This window comes from Sapajus apella, unplaced genomic scaffold, assembly GCF_009761245.1.
Source record: "Sapajus apella isolate SASKATOON/1434 unplaced genomic scaffold, GSC_monkey_1.0 scaffold41, whole genome shotgun sequence".
In the NCBI taxonomy this organism is placed as follows: Eukaryota; Metazoa; Chordata; class Mammalia; order Primates; family Cebidae; genus Sapajus; species Sapajus apella.
Window position 1 is genome coordinate 12,333,179 of NW_022436981.1, and position 16,928 is coordinate 12,350,106.

Genomic DNA, 16,928 nt, shown 5'->3' on the forward strand with positions numbered 1-16,928 from the left:
TAATGATCACCATTCTAACTGGCGTGAGGTGGTATCTCAATGTGGTTTTGATTTGTGTTTCTCTAATAATCAGTGATGATGAGCATTTTTTCATATGTTCGTTGGCCTCATATATATATTCTTTTGAAAAGTGTTTGTTCATATCCTTCTCCCACTTTTGGATGGGTTTGTTTGTTTTCTTTCTTGTATATCTGTTTTAGTTCTTTGTAGATTCTGGATATTAGTCCTTTGTCAGATGGGTAGATTGCAAAAAATTTTTCCCATTCTGTTGGCTTCCAGTTCACACTAATGATTGTTTCTTTTGCTGTACAGAAGCTTTGGAGTTCAATTAGGTCCCATTTGTCTATTTTGGCTTTCATTGCTAATGCTTTTGGTGTTTTAGTCATGAAGTCCTTGCCTATGGCTATGTCCTGAATGGTTTTGCCTAGGTTTTCTTTTAGGGTTTTTATGGTGGTAGGCCTTATGTTTAAGTCTTTAATCCATCTGGAGTTAATTTTAGTGTAAGATGTCAGGAAGGGGTCCAGTTTCTGCTTTCTGCACATGGCTAGCCCCAACAACCTTTATTAAACAGATAATCCTTTCCCCATTGTTTGTTTATGTCAGGTTTGTCAAAGATCAGATGGTTGTAGGTGTGTGGCATTGCCTCCAAGACCTCTGTTCTTTTCCATTGGTGTATCTCTCTGTTTTGGTACCAGTACCATGCTGTTTTGATTACTGTAGCTTTGTAATATAGTTTGAAATCAGGTAGCATGATGCTTCTGGCTTTGTTCTTTTTGCTTATGATTTTCCTGGCTATGTGGGCTCTCTTTTGGTTCCATATGAAGTTTAAGGTGTTTTTTTCCAGTTCTGTGAAGAAGGTCATTGGTAGCTTGATGGGGATAGTGTTGAATCTATAAGTTATTTTGGGCAGTATGGCCATTTTGATGATATTGATTCTTCCTAATCATGAGCATGGGATATTTCTCCATTTGTTTGTGTCCTCTCTTATTTCCTTAAGCAGTGGTTTGTAGTTCTCCCTGAAGAGGTCCTTTACATCCTTTGTTAGCTGTGTTCCTAAGTATTTTACTCTCTTTTTAGGAATTGGGAGTTTGCTCATGATTTGGCTCCCTGTTAGTCTGTTATTGGTGTATAGAAATGCTTGTAATTTCTGCACATTGATTTTGTATCCTGAGACTTTGCTGAAGTTGCTTATCAGTTTCAGGAGATTTTGGGCTGAGATGATAGGGTCTTCTAAATATACAATCATGTCATCTGCATATAAAGACAATTTGACTTCCTTTTTTTCTAATTGAATAGTCTTTATTTATTTATTTTTCTTTCCTAATTGTTCTGGGTAGAACTTCCAATACTATATTGAATAGGAGGGGTGACAGAAGGCATTCTTGTCTAGTGCCAGATCTCAAAGGTAATGCTTCCAGTTTTTGCCGATTCAGTATGATATTGACTGTGGCTTTGTCGTAAATAGCTTTTATTGTTTTGAGATATGTTCCTTCGATACCTAGTTTATTTAGAGTTTTTAAGCATAAAGCGCTATTGAATTTTGTCGAAGACCTTCTCTGCATCTATTGAGATAATCATGTGGTTTTTGTCTTTGGTTCTGTTTATATGGTGAATTACGTTTATAGACTTGCATATGTTGATCCAGCCCTGCATCGCCAGGATGAAGCCTACTTGATCATGGTGGCTAAGCTTTTTGATGTGCTGTTGCAATCAGTTTGCCAGTATTTCACTGAAGATTTTTGCATCAATGTTCATCATGGATACTGGCCTTAAGCTTTATTTTTTTTGTTGAGTCTCTATCAGGTTTTGTTATCAGAATGTTGGTCTCATAAAATGATTAGGGAAGGTTTCCCTCTTTTTGTATTGTTTGGAACAGTTTCAGAAGGAATAGTACCAGCTCCTCTTTGTATGTCTGGTAGAATTCAGCTGTGAACCCAGCTGGACCTGGACTTTTTTTGGTTGGTAGGCTATTAATTTGCTGCCTCAACTTCAGCCTTGTTATTGATCTGTTCATGGTTTCAACTTCTATCTTGTTTAGGCTTGGGAGGATGTGATGTCCAGGAATTTATCCATTTCTTCCAGGCTTACTGGTTTATGTGCATAGAGTTTTTTGTAGTCATCTCTGATTGTAGTTTGTATTTCCGTGGAGTCAGTGGTGATATCCTCTTTAACATTTTTTATTGCATCTATTTGATTCTTCTCCCTTTTCTTTTTTATTAATCTGACTAGTGGTCTATTTTGTTGATCTTTAAAAAAAACCCAGCTCCTGGATTTATTTGTTTTTATTTTTTGAAGGGTTTTTTGTGTCTCTATCTCCTTCAATTCTGCTCCGATCTTGGTTATTTCTTGTCTTCTGCTAGCTTTTGAGTTTTTTTTGATCTTGCTCCTCTAGCTCTTTCAATTTCGAAGATAGAGTTTCGATTTTAGATCTTTCCTCGCTTCTCATGTGGGCATTTATTGCTATACATTTCCCTCTAGACACTGCTGTAAATGTGTCCTACAGATTCTGGTACGTTGTGTCTTCATTCTTGTTGGTTTCAAAGACCATCTTTATTTCTGCCTTCATTTCATTGTTTATCCAGTCAACATTCAGAAGCCAGTTGTTCAATTTTCATGAAGTTGTGCAGTTCTGAGTTAGTTTCTTAATTTTGATGTCTAATTTGATTGCCCCATGGGGTTGTAGGCATATGCACCATGCTTGGCTAATTTTTCTGTTTTTAGTTGAGATGGGGTTTCCCCCTATTGTCCAGGCTGGTCTCGAACTCCTCACATCAAGTGGTTTGCCTGCCTTGGCCTCATAAAGCTTACTGTTTTGCAGAAGTCATTTATTCAGCAAATATTTATTAAGTGCCTACCAGATACCAGTCACTGCACAAGGCACTAGGTATATGGTATCTCCAAACAAGAGACAAAATCCTAGTCCTTAGGGAGTGCTAGTGTGGTCTGTAATATCTCAGTAAGGTCTTTGGCATATGACCTAGAGTTAACACAATGTGTATTTTAGTTTTGCAAAGAAGGGGCTCGGTCTCTAAGGTTTCTTCCAGTTCTATAATGGTTTTGCTGTGATTCCAATGCAACTCTTTGATCAAGCTACTTTATGTGAATCACTTCATTGTTTTAAAGGAATAAACTTGATTATATTGTTTTTTATTTGGCAAAACTGTGATTCTGTTGAAACAATTACTGTACACATTAAGGTATATGTCAGATACTCAGATTAAAATTCCTAAATGTGTAATATTCTAGTTTTATCTGCATAAAAAATTAAAATAGACTTAAAAATTCGATATTCACTTCTAAAATAATGTAGCTGGGTACAAATAAACAGGTGCCTGAGCTGGTTCACAGACAAGGAAACTTTTATGTAAAAATCAGTATGATTTCTAAAATACTATGCTAAACAGATCTATGGAATATTGTTAAGGTAAAGTGTTGAGACTTATATAGTACCTCTGTTTCTATGCAGAGAAAGAAATTGCCATACTTCAGGAGCTGCAGTTCTTATGAGAGGGTATTTAGGCCTCTTGAATTTTTTGTGTAGAAGGGCATTTTTTTAAGGTAGTGGTAATCACCTTTTATTGTGTGAACATTGAATGGTTAAACAAAAGTTTGCCTTGTAGAGATTTTAAAAGGTGAGAGAATTCTAGAAATAAATGTTATCTAATTATTATATCCTTAAAAATCCTTGTTGAAATTTTTTTAGAAGTGCTAAATTACATAGTCTTAGACATTAACATGTTTGTAGAAGAATATAGCAGATATATTGTATCATTTGAGTGAATATTCCCAATTAGGCTTTCTAGGCTCTATTTTAACTGAGTTACATTGCATAGGAATGAACCTAACTTTTATAGGTTATAAAAACTGTTGCCACCATTGCACAATTTTGTCCTAATCTATCTATCTATGTATCATCTATCTATCCATCTCTATCTATCAGTAGATAGATAGACATCGAGATCGATAGATAGCTACTTGGTGGGGCATGTGAAGTTACAGTTTGCACAAGTTCATCTCATTTGTATTCCAGTGATTTTATTTCTTCTATTTTTTCTTCAAACAGTATATACACATTAAGGGGATTTTTTTAGACAGTAAAAACTTTGACAGATTTCCATTTGTCAAAAAGTAATGATTTATTGATAATTATGTGGTAATATTTTTTAGAATCCAGCAGTTACTTTAAGGCCGAATTTATAATTAATAACATGTGTTGATACTGGATAGTATGAATTCTGCATTGAGAAATTAAATAGCATACTACTGAGTTTGTTGGAATATGAAAATTTCTATAGATACTCACATGAATTCTTGAAGGATAGTCATAACTAGATTAATATTTTTGTTTTAGTTTAATAGTTTGAGGTGCCTGTTTGGGATAATGATAGATAATTTAGATGAATTTAAGGAAAAAAAAGTTATCTGCAGAAATGTTGAACGCCCATCCCTTACCCCCCAAATAGAAGTAATTGAGTTACAATATTTTATCCAAAAGTTTCCAGTTCCACTGTCTGGTGTTTTCATGCTGAAATTATTTTTGCAGTTTTCCTTTGAGTGCCAATTTCTTACTAGTACTCTTTCTTAATGTAACATGGTTACCTAGAATGCATTTAAACTATTTTTGTATAGTGTAAATTGAAACACGCACATTTTGTACATTGTGCTTTCTTTTGTGGAACATAGGCAGTGTGACCCAGTTGTTTTCCGTCATTCGGTTGTAGTGACCCAGGAATGTTGGTCATGTCAAACATTAAAAATGACCACTCTTTTAACTGAAATTTACTTTTAAATGTTTATAGGACTCTGTGCTGTGAAGTGATCTGACATTTGTAGTATTTTTGTCATGAAGTGTACTGCTCCTGATTATCGTAATGTAATAAAAATAATTACAGTATAAAAAAAGAGAATTCTGATTCAGTAGTTCTCGAATGTAGCCAAAGTTTCTGCACTTCTTACATTCTTCCAAGTGATCGTGATGATTCTGTTGCAAGGGGTCCAAGCTATACATGTTGAGGAGCAAAACTATACAGTTACTCATGCAACATATCAAAGATAGCACTATGTACAGGAGACAGGCACACGTGCGTGCACGCACACACACACACACACACACCCTTGATTCCTAAGGAATTATTACGTATATGAAGTATATAATTCATTTGTCCTTGTAAATTTGCACAGATTATTTTATTTTTACCTCTAGTGTAACAATCTTTCTCTTCCTTATCAACTAATACATCCCTGCCCCCAACATACTTTGTGCAATTCATTTTTATAATAGGCACTGAGTCATAATTCTCTGAGGCAGGAATTGGGTTCTTATTATTATCCCCATTACTGAAATATTTTCATTTAATGAATATGAGATGTTGCCCACAGGAGTCTTTCAATCAGGTGGAGAAACACGATTAATTGTTTTAATGTATGGTGAAGATTGGAAACAGATCATAGAAACTCTTAAAATTGTATTCCTAAGATAATAGTTTTATATATATGGATTTTTTTTTAAGTTCCAAAAAATTTTGGCTCATAGACCTATGTTGAAAACCCCAATGTGTTATCAAGAGAAAGGAGAAAGAAATGGGAGACAGTATGTTCTGTTAACAAAAAGAGCTGAACTCTGTAAAATATTTAAAGAGGTTTAAGTCTGAGCCAAATATGAGTGACCATGGTCTGGAATACAGTCTCAAGAGATCTTGAGAACATATGCCCAAGTCAATCAGGCTAAGCTTGGTTTTATACATTTTAGGGAGACAGAAGAACAAGTAAAGACATAAATTAATACATGTAAAGTATATACTGGTTTGGCCCAGAGAGGCAGGACAACTCAAAACCAGGGGCTTATAGGTCATAAATCCATTAAAAAAATACCTAATTAGCAATTGGTTGAAAGAATTAAGCTTCAGCCAGGCACACTGGCTAACACCTGTAATCCCAGCACCTCAGGAGGCAGAGGAAGGGGCATCACTTCAGGTCAGGAGTTTGAGACCAGCCTGGCCAATATGATGAAATCCTGTTTCTGCTAAAAATTAGCCAGGCATAGTGGCATGTGCCTGTAAGCCCAGCTACTGAGGAGGCTGAGGTCTGAGAATCGCTTGAACCCAGGAGGCCGAGGTTGCAATTAGCTGAAATGGCAACACTGCACTCCAACCTGGGGGACAGAGCAAAGCTCTGACCCTAAATAAATAAATAAATAAATAAACAAACAAACTAGAAAATAGTTGAAGCTTCTTCTGATGATTCACCTTTCTTTTAGCTTGAATACTTCTCTTGATCAGGAGCCTCAGATTCCTTTTGTATACATGTTGGTTTCTCTAAATTTGGAGCCAGAAAGTAACTGGAAATTAAAGATTTTATAATATAAAAAACAAAATTACATTGATTCTACTATACATATTTTATTCTACTTTTGGATGAAAATCTCAAACATTTTTGCCTGCTCTATACAATTGTAAACCCTCTTGCCAATATTGTCAAAATTAATCTTCAAAATATGCTTATTATAGTGCAAAACTTACTGTGAGCACACAAGAATAGTATTTTTAGTCCCTAAATTATGCACAGTTTATGTTAAATTATTAACATGAAGTCTGTATGTAAATAAAGGAACTTGACTAAATTAAAATTTCATTATCACTAAAAATGCAGCTGTATTTATATCTTCCACAATAAGGAAAAGCCAGCTCTTCAACTGAAAAATTTATGTATAAAATCTTTCTTCTCCGAATGAAAGTTAGGTAATGACATATGTTTGCTTCAAGGATTTCCAAATGCTTTACATAGCAATTGGTGTTGAATATGCCTTCTTCCTGGGCATATAACCCTTCTGACTTATGCCACATAACACACTTACTAGTTATACAAAAGTCAGTGACATGAATTATGTTAAGAACATAAAATATTTATTGTTTCTAGTGGATAGTATGTCTTTATTTATGAGGAAAGTAGCATAGAGTTAAGGATTTAAATGATTTAAATATCTTTGAATACTTAAAAGAAGGTATCAAAATGTTAGCAAGCATATATACCTGTAATTTTGGTTTTAAAAATTAGCCCTTAAACCACTAACAATTAAGACTTAATCAATTGTGTGTTTATTTAATGGAGAATCAGTTAACAATAGAGTTTAAGAATTGAATCCAGCTGGGCGGGGTGGCTCACGCCTGTAATCCCAGCACTTTGGGAGGCCGAGGCGGGTGGATCACGAGGTCAAGAAATCGAGACCATCCTGGTCAACATGGTGAAACCCCGTCTCTACTAAAAATACAAAAAATTAGCTGGGCATGGTAGCGCGTGCCTGTAGTCCCAGCTACTCAGGAGGCTGAGGCAGGAGAATTGCCTGAACCCAGGAGGCGGAGGTTGCGGTGAGCCGAGATCGCGCCATTGCACTCCAGCCTGGGTAACGAGAGTGAAACTCTGCAGCAAAAAAAAAAAAAAGAATTGAGTCCATTAGAATTTGGGAGAATTTGCTTAAAACAAAAAAGAATAGAGTCTAATCATAGAACCATTACTTATTAACTGGGTGCAACTGGTTAAGCTTGTTAATCTCTTTAAACCATAGCATTCTCAATTCTAAAATACTGTTACTAAAAATAACCATCCAACAATACTAACATTTATATGAAACCATATAAATCGCCAAAGTAATAGCCAAAGTAATCTGAGGGAAGCAAAAAATAGCCAAAGTAATCTCAGGGAAGAAAAAAAAATGCTGGAGATATTATACTACCTGTTTTTAAAATTACTACAAAACTATGCTAATCAAAATAGCATCATAGTAGTATAAAAACAGATACACAGACCAATGGAACAGAGAGAGTGTCACAAATAAACCCACACATTTATGGTCAAATGATTTTTGACAAAGGTGCTGAGAGCACGCAATGGGGAAAGAACTGTCAGTTCAAAAATAGTATTGGGAAAAGCAGATATCCATATGCAGAAGAATGAAACTGGACTCTCATCTCACACCATGTACAAAAATCAACTCAAAATGGATTAAAGACTAATTTTAAGACCTGATGTGGCAAAACCACTGGAAGAAAACAACCAATTTATGACACATTTTTGGACAGTGATCTTTTGTATATAACCCAAAAGGCACAGGTGACATAAACAAAAGTAGACAAATGGGATCGTATTAAACTAAGAAGATACCACACACCAAAGGAAACAATCAACAAGGTGAAGAGAAAATATTTGCAAATCATAAATTTCATAAGGGGTTAATACCCAAAATCTATAAGGAACAAAAACAACTCAATAGCAGGAAAACAACCCAAGTTAAAAACTAGCAAAGGACTTGAAGAAACATTGATTTAAAGAAGACATATAAGTGGCCAACAGATATATGAAAAGTCATTCAACATTACTAATTATCAGAGCAGTGCAAATTAAAATTACAATGAGATATCGCCTCATACCTGTTAGAATGGCTATTATAAAAATATGATAAGAGTTGGCAAGGATATTGAGAAAGAGATACGCTTGTGCGCTTCATAAAAATGTAAATTACTCTAGCTATTATAAAGAACAGTATGGACATTGCAACAGAAAATAAATAAACTACAAATAGAACAATCATATGACCCAGCAATCCCACTACTGGTCATATATCCAAAGAAAATGAAATCAGTATGTCAAAGAGGTGTCTGCACTCCATATTTATTGTAACACTATTCCAATAGCCAAGGAACAGTGTCAACCTAAGTTTCCATCAACAGATAAATGGATGAACAAAATGTGGTATGTATACACAATGGAATTGTATTTAGCATTAAAAAGAAGGAAATCCTGTTATTTGCCACAACCTGGATAAACCTGAAAGATGTTATACTACCTGAAATAAGCCAGGCACAGAAAGACAAATACTGCATGATCTCTCTCATCTGTGAAATCTAAAAAAGTTGATGCATACAAATAGAGTAGAACGGTAGTTACCAGAGGCTAGGAGTTGGGAAGGTGGAGGAATAGGGAGATGGAAATTAAAGGGCATAAAGTTGGCTGGGTGTGCTGGCTTATGCCTGTAATCTCAGCAACTTGGGAGGCTGAGATAGGCAGATCATGAGGTCACGAGATCAAGACCACCCTGGCCAACATGGTGAAGCTCCATCTCTATGAAAAATACAAAAAGAAAAATTAGCTGGGCGTGGTGGTGCGTGCCTGTAGTCCAAGTTACTCAGGAGGCTGAGGCAGGAGAATCACTTGAAGTTGAGAGGTGGAGATTGCAGTGAGCTGAGATTGCGCCACTACACTCCAACTTGGCAACAGAGTGAGACTCCGTCTCAAAAAAAAAAAAAAAGGCATAAAGTTTCATTTAGACAAAAGGAATGGGTTTTCCAGATCTACTGCATAGCATAGTGGTCACAGTTCATAATAATATATATTATATTTCAAATATATAGGATGTTAAATATTCATCTTGCTGAAAGAATATATTCTGAATGTTCTAACTACAAGAAAATAAGTATATTAATGTATATTAATTAGCTTGATATAATCATTACACAATTTATGTGTATATCTAAACATCACATTGTATCCCATACGTATATACAATTATTGTCAATTTAAAATTTAAACTAAAAATTTTTTAAACAGAAAAAGAAGTAGCTATATTGGATAAAATAAAATATATTACTAAAATTATAAAATTAACTAGCACAGTTTTTGCTATTTGAAGATTTAATGGCATTTTCCATTTAAAGCATTTGGCACAATGTCAATCACAAAGTAACAATTCAATAATTAACAACACAGATTTTTGTTTTTATCGCATTATTGTTAATATTATTTTAAAGTTGAAAGGGTTCCACAAATTTTTTTCAAAAATCTTCAAGTATATATCAATGAAGCATTAAGTTATTGGGCACACTTTTTTTTAAATTGAACCATTACAATATCTCTTGAATTGCCATATTCTTTCTGTCTTCAGAGGTACATTTCACTGCATCTTAACCCTTGAATATTATGACAGTTATTTAGTTGGATGCTAGCTTTACTAACAATCAACCCACTCTCTATACAACTACCAAAGTGATGTTTTTAAAGAATAAGAGTTTGGATATAACTTTGTAGGGTCTTTTTCCCTGCTCTTATCTGCTGAGTACAACCATAATCCCTGGGGGAAGAAAATGCAAAATGAAGCCAAACAATAACTCTAAAAACTAGAAATATGAAGGCAAACTGGTTAGGAACCTCAGGAGTGGAAAAACAACGTAATGACAGGGCATCTTACTATCCTTCACCCAGAACAAGAAACCTCCCTGGCCAATGCCTAGGAGGTTCATTCTCTCTTGGATCAAATATGGGTTCTGTCAGCAATACCAGGCAAGTCCAGTGCCACTGGTAAAGAGGGTTGATCTGGAGCCATACTAAGAATAAACAGCCAGGGGAAGCATTGTCCTTCCCTGAGATGCTACAGACTACCCCCTCCTCACTGAGAGTAGCCAAGTGAACCAGTCACAACAAGCTCCTAGACCTTGGAACATGACCTTTGTCCTTATAGGCAAGAAAAGCTTTTTCTTTACCTTGAGCCACTAGGTGATGCAGCAAGGGGCAACCCCTCCTGCCCCATTGAGATGGACCAACAAAGACCAGGGGGAGCTTCAGCCTCACTGAAAAAATCAACCAACCAAAAGAGCAAGGCAAAACTCTAAAAATGAAACAATCTTTGAAACCACAGCAAAAAAAAAAAAAAAAAAAAAAAAAAAAAAAAAAAAAAAAGGGGTGTGGAACTGCATGTTACAACTATACAGGGAGCTGCCTACTATAATAAAATATTTAAATGTGGCCTAGAATCTTCTAATATAATATCTAAAATGTTCAGGACATAATTAAAAAAAGAGAAAAAATTCTTGACACAGCAAGAATCAGGAATATTTTAACTTGAATGAGATAAGCAATTTAATGTTGCTAACACTTAAGTGAATCAGATGTTGGAATTATACGGCAAGAATTTTAAAGCAGTCATCAAAAATTTTTCTGGAAGCAATTACACATCTCCTTGCAACAACAACAAAAAAGACTTTTTAATCTCAGCAAAGAAATAGAGGTTATGAAAAAGCACCAAATGTAAGTAATAGAACTGAAAGATCCGATAATAAAAATCTAAAGACCTTGCTGGGTAGGTTCGGTAGTAGGCCAGAGATGACAGAGGATAGGATCAGTTAACTTGAAAACCAACAATAGAACTTACACAACTTTCACAACAGAGAGGAGAAAGAGAGAATGAGCACAAGAGAAAGCATGCACAAGAGAGGATGGAAAAATAGGGAAAATAAAACTGCCCCTATTTGTAGATGTCATGATTGTCTTTGTAGAAAACCCATGCAATCTATAAAAATGCTCCTAGAATGAATAGGTAAGTTGAACATGATTGCTAAATACAAGATCAATACACAAAAATCAATCACATTACTGTATAATACCAAAGAATTTCAGTAGACCAAACTTAAATTATGCTTTTAATTTAAAATGAAAATTAAAAGCGTAATACTATTTATAATCAGCCCAATTAAAGTGAAATACTTACTGAGCTGTATACTTACTGAAACATGTCCAAAGTCTGTATGTGGAAACTTATTAAATACTGTTGAAAGAAATCAAAGAAAACCTAAGCAAATACAGAAACATAACAGGTTCATAGATTCAAAAATTCAACATTGGAAAAAAATGTCAATTCTCACCAGATTATTCTATGGGTTCAATGAAAATTACTCTCAGTATCGCAGTAAGAATTTGTACAGGCATAGACAAGCTCATTATAAAATATATACAAAAAAACACAGCTCTAGAATAGCTTTTTAAAAAATCTTCATACAGAAGAATAAAATAGAAGAAATTACTCTATTTGATATAAAATCTTATTATAAAGTGACAGTAAACAAGGCAGCATGGTATTGACAGAGAGATTATAGATTAATGGAACAGAGTAGAGAACCCAGTACACCTACAGAAATATACATAACTAATTTTTGATAAAGGTACAAAAGCAATTCAAGAGAAAACAGACTCTTTTCAACAAACAGTATTGAAGCAACTGAACATCCATAGGCAAAAAAATAAGCCTTGACCTAAATCTCAAAGTTTATACAAAAATTTATTAAAAATCAATCATAGGTGTTAATGTAAAAGTACAAAACTTTTAGAAAAGATATAGAAGTCACTCTTTGGAGTGTAAAGCTAGTGAAGAGTTGTTAGACTTGACATTAAGAGATGATCCATAAATGGCAAAATTGATAACATGGACCCCATCAAAATTTAAATTTTTTGCTTTATGAGAGCTTTTATAAAGAGGATGAAAAGACAAGCTACACAGTGGAAGAAAGTACTTACAAACCACATGTGTGTAAAAGGGCTGCTATTTACAAGACAGAATGAACTCTCAAAACTCAACAATGGAAAACAATTTAATTAATGGGGGCAAAACATGAACAGACACTTCACCTGAGAGTATGTACAGATGGCATATATGCACATGAAAAGATATTCAATGTCATCAGCCATTAGGGAAATGCAAATTTAAACCACAGTGAGTGCTTGCTTCAGTATCACATATGCTAAAATACTGTGTAAAAGAGATTAGTAAGGCCCCTGCACAAGGATGAAACACAAAGTCGTAAAGCATCCCATATTTTCCATTCCTTTTCTAATGTTTACAGATAGGAAAACTGAGGCTCCAATAAGCAAGGTGACTTTCCCAACTGAGAGACATTTTAGCTTTAAACTATTTCCAATTCCTCTTCCTCTAATAATCAAAAACCACAATGAGGTATCACTAAGTACTTATCAGAGTAGATATAATTAAAATACTGGTAATGATGTGTGACTACATAGAATTTAATTCTATTTTTTTCTTTTCTTTTTTTTTTTTTTTGAGACAGAGTCTCACTCTGTCACCCACATTGGAGTGCAGTGGCACAATCTCGGCTCACTGTAACCTCAGCCTCTCAGGTTCAAGCGATTCTCCTACCTCAGCCTCCCAAGTAGCTGGTATTACAGGAGCCCACCATGCCTGACTAATTTCTGTGTTTTTAGTAGAGACAGGGTTTCCCCATGTTGACGAGGCTGGTCTCGAACTCTTGACCTCAGGTGATCCGTCCACCTCAGCCTCCCAAAGTGCTAGGATTACAGATGTGAGACACTGCACCTGGCCATAATTCTATTTCTACAACATTTTGAAATAATATTTTAGAAATGGAGGAAAGGTTAGTAATTCTCAGAGGTATGGACAGGGGATGGTGATGGGACAGAGGTGTAGGAACAAGATGAATGTGATTATAAAAGGACAACACAAGGGATCTTTGTGATGTTGTTCAGTATCTTGACTGTAGCAGTGTATACACAAACCTGCATAAGTATAGTAAAGTTACATAAAATTAATCACATGGACATACACATATGAGTGCATATAAAACTGGGGAAATTTGAATAACACTGCTACCAGTGTCCATCCCCTAATTGTGATATTATGCTGCAGTTTCTACAGTATGTTACCTGTGGGTGACGGGGAGCCCGCTGGGGAGTCTCAGCCAGCGAGAGGGTCCCAGCCTGGAAGAGGGGGTGCGCAGAAATAAAGAGAGGCAGAAAGATGGGGTCTGGAGGACTAATAGGCAATACCTATGCAGCAAGTTTATTTGTGTCCAGGGTTCCAATATATACCTTTAGATTATAAGGATTGACGTCAGTGCACATTATGTAAGCTATATGATAAGGGGAACAGAAAGTTGCAAAAAACAAATGTCAGCAGAGGGGGTACATAATCACAGGTCATACAAGGTAAGCAGGTGATGTACTTTATCATTGTTAACAGAACATGTGGTCACAAGGATAACAATCTAGAAGTGTCACAGGCTAAGCCATAAATCTTTATCTGAGTATAGGAATGTCATCTGGTCCTCAAAAGGCTATACTTAACTTGGTAAACAGAGTCATAAAACCCACTCCTCAACAGGAACCGAAAGAGCACACACATCCATTACCCAGGGTCACTGTAGTCAGAAATAGAGGCTGATGTTATTCTTATTCTCTCCGTTCCTACTTCCCCATAGCAGGAAACTGTGTCTGGGATCAAGCTCACGCACAGTGAGGCCCAACACTGGGGGGGCTTCATATGGGAGCGTTCCCCACAGTTACCATTGAGGGAAAACATTGTAAAATGTACATAAGATCTCTCTTTATCATTTCTTACAACTATATGTGAATCTAAAATTATATCAAAATTTAAAAGTTAAAATTTACAAATTTTACAATGGAATACTACTCAGCCTTAAAAAAGGGAAGGAAATCCTGTCATTTGCTACAACAGGAATGAACCTGGAGGACATTCTGTTAACTGAAATAAGCCAGAAACAGAATCACACACAGTGTATGGTCTCACTTATATGTGGAAACTAAAAATGTTGATCTCTTAAGAGCAGAGAGTAGAATGGTGGTTACAGGGCTGAGTTGGGGAAGGGAAAAGATGCTGGTCAAAGGGTATGACTTCCTTTTAGAAGAAGTAAATTAAGGAGATCTATCATAGAATATGGTGAGTACAGTTAATAACAATAATACTGTATTCCTCCAAAATATCTACTATATTTTCCATATATATATTTAAAGAAAATAAGTAATGTATAATAATATACTCATTAGTGAATGATACATTAAAATATATTTCCATTGAGAGAGAGACATAAAGGTAGAATAATAGTCTTGTCATTAGTAGCTCAGCACTATTTTCATTGGATCTCTGTTATACACAGCAGTTCTCTACCCTTTAATACATCATAAAACATTTAGAAAATGATATTTATGTGCCACATGAAAGTATATGGAGAATTACAGCCTAAGGCAATCAACCAATCTCTTCTAGAAACCTCAATTCCCACCCATTGCAGACTGAAGAGATTACTATGTTAACATACTTGTAATTTTGCATAGCCTTTGAGAAGTTCTCATATAGGCTAAACTTAAGATCTTTTTTTACTTTCTGGATGAGAGCTCTCTAGCATCTGTGGTCTTCCTACAAGTCCAGCTATGCCTTCTTCTATTTTATGCCTTATACTGGGAGCTTAAATAATGATTTCTTGTAGTTCAACCCACCAAGCCTCTTGAGTCCTTTCTATGTCTATGCATACTAATTCCTGCCTGGAAGTCTCCTCCTGCCTCATTCATCTAGCACATGCCTTTCCTCTGTCTGCTAATGGGATGATGCAAATCTTTAAAGAGTAAAGTTAAGGTTAAAGTCTATGCTTAAATATAATTTCATTTGTCAGAATTACAAACTTCAAATTTAACAATTTTCTTTCACTGTATTCATCTATTTACGTGATAATATCCTGACTGAACTGTAACACCCTTGGGTGAAATAAATACATATTTTTAATCTTTTTTATTAGGATTTGTAAGATATAATAGATAGTCAACACATATTTGTTGAATAAATTTTCTAAATGCTTAGAAGGTATTACTAAAGTTGTATCTATCCCAGAAGAATAACATGTTTATAATATTTTTATGTAATATGTAGACCTCTTAATTACTGAATGAGAATTATAAATTGTCTCTCCAGAAAAAAATGCTTTCATATAAAATTTGCACACAATTTCCCCATTGACAGATTCCCCATTTTACTACCTAATGGGCAACTGACTGCTCAGGACTATACAAAAAAGATCTCCGAAAATGGAAACTGATTTTCAGTCTGTTGGACAAACGACTAGTATGATTTGATATTTACAGATATTTTTACCATGTACTAGTGATCAAACAGAATATACTAATTCTTTCAGAATTTAGTGGTTGTTTTGCACTTAATAAATGAAGATAACATTGAACCAAATTATGCATTATGCATTGAGGAAAAAGAAGTCAACCAATATCCAATAAAATTAAAAATGAATTCTCCCCTCACACATAGTTTCCTGTATTATTAACATTTAGTATGAGTGTAGTACATTTGGTACAATTGATGGGCCAGTACTGATAGTAGTTATTAATCAAAATCCATAGTTTATATTAGAGTTCACTCTGTGTTGCACACTCATGGGTTTTGGCAAATGTATAACACATAGTCACTATTACAGTATTATACAGAATAGTTTCACTGCCCTAAAAATCCTCTGTATTTCACTTGTTAATCTCTCCTTTCCCTCTGCCTGAACCTTTACCATTGATCTTTTGATAGAAACCATTGATCTTTTTACTGCCGCCATAGTTTTGCCATTCCACAATGTCATATAGTTGGAATTATATAGCATGTAGCTGTTAAAACGTGCACTCTAAATGAAGAGACCCCCGCCAAACAGACTTTGTGTGAGCAACACGGCTGTTTATTCACCCAGGCGCGGGCGAGCTGAGTTGGGAGAGTCAGCAGAGTGCGGTGGGGCAGGCTTTGGTTTTATAGGTTAGGGCTAGGCAGTGGAAAGTTACAGATGTTACAGTGTAGGGTGGTTTTTTGCAAGCTGGGAGGGGGTCACATGGCCTATAGTCATGAGGTTGACCAATGTCAGTTGCCAAGTGCAATGGCCTTGACAACTGAGGCAAGAATAAGAAACAACAGAAGAATATCTCAAGTTAGTTAGGCACCACAGGGGTTGACTGTTCTTCCGTTTTTCATGGCTTTCCAGTTATTTGAGGTTTTCTAATTCTGGAAGACCCCCCCAGCGGCTTTTGTGCAGGCCATGGCGTCATTAGTCAGCCTAAAAGATCTTACATTCCTGTATTTTTATATTAGTAATATAAAGGAAAAAGAAATAAAGAGTGGAGGGCAGCAGAATATTAGGAAGGCCGACACAGAGGGGTGATGGGGGGATGTTTCTCAGGGCTTCTTCGAGCAGGATTGGGGGCAGTGCAGAAACCTAAAGACTGCTGGGAGATCTCGGAGCAAGGGGTGATATTGTGGGGTTGTTAGAAGGAGCATTTGTCATATTGACTGATTGGTT

General features: G+C 35.5%; 1 non-coding gene across 1 annotated transcript; it reads left to right on the forward strand.

Moving 5' to 3' along the window:
- Positions 1-12,536: 12,536 nt before the first annotated feature.
- On the forward strand, positions 12,537-12,639 carry LOC116565927. Its single transcript, XR_004275666.1, has one exon. It is a non-coding gene; the product is annotated as a U6 spliceosomal RNA (small nuclear RNA).
- The last annotated feature ends 4,289 nt before the right edge of the window (positions 12,640-16,928 follow it).